The sequence below is a fragment of the Ranitomeya variabilis genome, chromosome 7 (genome assembly GCF_051348905.1).
Source record: "Ranitomeya variabilis isolate aRanVar5 chromosome 7, aRanVar5.hap1, whole genome shotgun sequence".
NCBI classification, from domain to species: Eukaryota; Metazoa; Chordata; class Amphibia; order Anura; family Dendrobatidae; genus Ranitomeya; species Ranitomeya variabilis.
Window position 1 is genome coordinate 194,851,854 of NC_135238.1, and position 4,559 is coordinate 194,856,412.

A 4,559-nucleotide genomic window follows, 5' to 3' on the forward strand; every position below is an offset into this window, starting at 1 on the left:
AGTTTCCACCCATTCATTCCTCATTTGTTTTGTTGTGCATTTCCTGTTTTGGAGACATATTGCTTTAAGTTTCCGGTCTTGTCGCTTTAGGTACCTTCACACTAACCGATTTTTGCAGCGATAACGAAAGCGATCCATGACGTTGCAGCGTCCTGGATAGCGATATCGTTGTGTTTGACACGCAGCAGCGATCAGGATCCTGCTGTGATATCGCTGGTCATTGCTGAAAGTTCAGAACTTTATTTGGTCATCAGATCGGCGTGTATCGTCGTGTTTGACAGCCAAAGCAACGATGCCAGCGATGTTTTACCGTGGTAACCAGGGTAAACATCGGGTTACTAAGCGCAGGGCCGCGCTTAGTAACCCGATGTTTACCCTGGTTACCAGCGTAAATGTAAAAAAAAACAAATAGTACATACTCACCTTCTGCTGTCTGTCACACGTCCCTCGCCGTCTCCTTCCCGCACTGACTGTGATCGCCGGCAGTACAGAGCACAGCGGTGACATCACCGCTGTGCTCTGCTTTCACTTTACGGCCAGCGCTCACAGTCAGTGCGGGAAGGAGACGGCGAGGGACGTGTGACAGACATCAGAGGGTGAGTATGTACTGTTTGTTTTTTACATTTACGCTGGTAACCAGGGTAAACATCGGGTTACTAAGCACGGCCCTGCGCTTAGTAACCCAATGTTTACCCTGGTTACCAGGGGACTTCGGCATCGTTGGTCGCTGGAGAGCCGTCTGTGTGACAGCTCTCCAGCGACCACACAGCGACTAAACAGCGACGCTGCAGCGATCGGCATCGTTGTCTGTATCGCTGCAGCGTCGCTTAGTGTGAAGGTACCTTTTGATATCATCCTTGGTCTACCAGTATGTTTGCCTTTAACAACCTTCCCATGTTGTTTGTATTTGGTCCAGATTTTAGACACAGCTGACTGCGAACAACCAACATCTTTTGCAACATTGTGTGATGATTTACCCTCTTTTAAGAGTTTGATAATCCTCTCCTTTGTTTCAATTGACATCTCTCGTGTTGGAGCCATGATTCATGTCAGTCCACTTTTTGCAACATCTCTCCAAGGTGTGATTACTCCTTTTTAGATGCAGACTAATGAGCAGATCTAATTTGATGCAGGTGTTATTTTTGGGTATGAAAATTTACAGGGTGATTTCATAATTATTTCCTCAGAATTGAGTGATTCCATAATTTTTCTCCTATGCTTGGTTAAAAAAGTAACCATTTCTGACTAACACATTTTTTGCTCTTGATTTTTTTTAGTGTCTCTTAAAGCCAGAAAGTTGCCATTTGAAATGACTTTAGTTTTGTGCCATGTCTCTGATCTGCGTTTTTTCTACAAAATTAAACAACTGAATTTCATCCTCCAAGGCCGGTGATTCCATAATTTTTGCCAGGGGTTGTATCATTGCATGTGCAAAAAAATTCATCAGTTCAACATTTTTTATTATTATTTCTAAATTATTTTTTTTTTGCAATGTTGAAAATGTATGAAACATCTTTGCTTTGTAAGCTCCATCATTTCTAATATTTTTGCACATTCTTCTCTTCTAAAAATAAGGACATGATTTTGGTCGGAAAATAAAATGACAGAACCAAATAAATCATCTGCTCTCAGTGGAATTATGCACTTTAAATTATGTATAACAGTTGTCTGTTTCCACATACGTTCTCTTTAGCACCTGCAAACAACAACGTGAATTTTACATGTGTAAGCACATTATATATTAACATATACAAAAATAGAGTCCTATTACAGAAATGCTGCCTAAGTAACAATTCTTCTCCGTCCATCTGTTGTTTTGACCAGAACCTTATTGTTATCAGACTCTAAAGACAAGAGTCAGGCATTAATACGAAAAAAATGATTTTTTTATTCTGCTCATTAGTCAATGGCAATACTACTCTGCTCAGATTTCCTGAAATATACCGGTAGTTTTTATTTACATCTGCAGATGTTTATGGAATATGTGCAGAGTAAATTTTAGGTTATGTCCACATGATGTCTTTTTAAAGCGGGTGCGATTGCTGTTAATATGTTCAGCCCTTTGAGCTTCTTTTATCTGCTTCACGTTTCCAAAAACGCCAAGCACATGCCTTGCCTTAGCTCCTGAATCCATCCTCAGCCTGTGCCCTTCCCCCACCCAAGGAAGAGGGGAGTAGTAGTATACTGTAATACACCAACCAGACTAACAAGGTAACACGAACAGTGGTAATGCAAAATGCCAGACATACTAATATATACGCACATATAACAGAGAAATGCATCGGGAAGTGGAAGTTGGGGTTAAATTAAAAAGGAGAAGAAAGGGTATTATCACACACTCAAAACCTAGCAACAGTCACAGATAAATCCACCAAACGCCTTCTCCTATTACAACCAACAACACTTCCAGCCATGCAGCATAAGCTAACTCTGACAATGAGTGCTAGCCAGGGTCCAGATTATATAGGAGATGTGAATGGCTAACAGTGCACAGCTAAGAGCTTAAAGGCTCCAGGAGCTCTCAACAGAGCAGACTAACCCCTGCACTGCCCAAAGAAATTTACGCCGTTTAATAAAACGTTGAAGTGCTTCTAATCAGTGGAGGAATAGGAGAAATCAGACGCTGTGGTCTACTGGCTCCTCTCTGATGCAGTAAACATGTGACAGGAGCATAGGAAGAAACCAATTCGGCGGTATGGCCTGCAGCGAGGAGAACTCACACGGTAAGTGGGGCGGCGCTGAGGGTACACACTAGCTGCTGCCTTGACACTCAGAGAGGGTTTCTGGCTTTCCAACACTTTTCAGTTCCAAGACACATCCAGTCTGGTGCACATTATCTGTGCATTCATAAGCTAACACATTTGCCCCTACTACATCCAGCAGATTGACTCTTCAGTCACTCCATTCAGAGAGAGAATCTGGCACATCTCTCTCAGCTACAGCTCACATCTTCGCTGGTCCCACAATAAATCTACTTTCTGTTTACTAGAGACACCATGCAGGTGATTCTAATCAAACACTTGATTTAACCATGTCCTTTCCAGCTATGCTACATATTCCTCCCCTCTGCTGAAAGCCGAGGGCTGGACACCATCTGCCAACCCACAGTTCCAAAAGGAGGTCACGCTACCAAAAGTGATTATTGGCTCACAGCTCCTGGGGAACACCATTCACACATTTCGCACAGGGCTCTACTGTCTACAGCTTACACACAGAGCTTTGCTATCTACAAACTACATACAATGCTCTGCCACCTACAGACTATGCAATGCTATATCACCTACATCACACACAGGCTCTGCTATCTGCTCATCCCACACACAGGCTGTGTCGCCTGCACATTACAATACTGTTCTGCAGACACAGCCTCACACACAGCATACACTGCACTATCAATGCCGGCACATCATAAGGGTACAAACTCATTGCACACAGTTCTACACACACCGAACATCATGTGACCTTGTCACCGCACATAATCTTTACATCACCACACATCATGTGACCTTGTCACCACAGGTGACTCCAGGTGGCATAGTGGACTACTGGGTGCTACCACTTCAGCCCACAAGTTCCGTAGCATACAAGTCCTTAACCACTCCCACTTCATGGGACTCAGAACCACAGTCTTTGCGTGTTGACCTATGCCATGGGATACTTCTTGGCATTACCATTGATACACCTTACCCCCGCCCCAGGGACAAGTACATGCAGAAGTGCGGCCCTTTGTAGGGTCATCAAACTCCCTGAGTCCCATCACCTGGCACTCCTGAGGCCCCCACCAGAATGTGGAACAGAACTGCAGGCATGGTAGTTGAATTAGGCGTTGCTCCGGCCAATGCTGCAGTTCACCAGCTACCGCCAATGTGGACCCTGGATCTCCTAGTCACAACTCCACTTATAGCGAGGGGTCCCAGCTCTCAACGCTCCTCCAAGCTGCACCAGCGACACCATGCCACTTTACGGCAGGACAGCACCTTTATGCTTTCACACCGCTTCTGCAATGCTGTAGCTGCCTTTATCAAGGACACCCAATCCTTAAAATGCAATTGCCTGTGGTCTCTGGGACTTCACACATGCATTTCTTCTACCAATCTACTACTTACAGAAACCATGCAGGTGCTTCTAATCAAACACTGCAGAGCTTGTCCTTTCAAGCTATTCTACAAGATTAAAAATCCCTTTTGAAAATGTTCTCACTTTTAAGGGTGCACAGGTATAAAATAACAGTGATGGACTCACCTTTCTTGTCCCAGAGATGTATCTCCAGCTGTGCTCTGGTCTGTGCTGATCAGCTGCAGTGGTGATGCAACCAATCACTGGATTCAGCAGCTCTGCTGATGTAGATGGCAGAAGCCACTGAGCTCAGTGATTGGCAGCAGAGGAGATATGGACTACAGAAATTACATAATTGCTGTAGCTAATCAAGAAAACTGTTGCAGCCACTCAACAAGGATCAGCAGCAGAAAAGCAGTGCTGGAGCCAAGAAGGACAAGTACATCAGTCTTTGCTATTTTACACTTGTGCTCACCTATGGGCCAAAAATATGAAAAAGGATA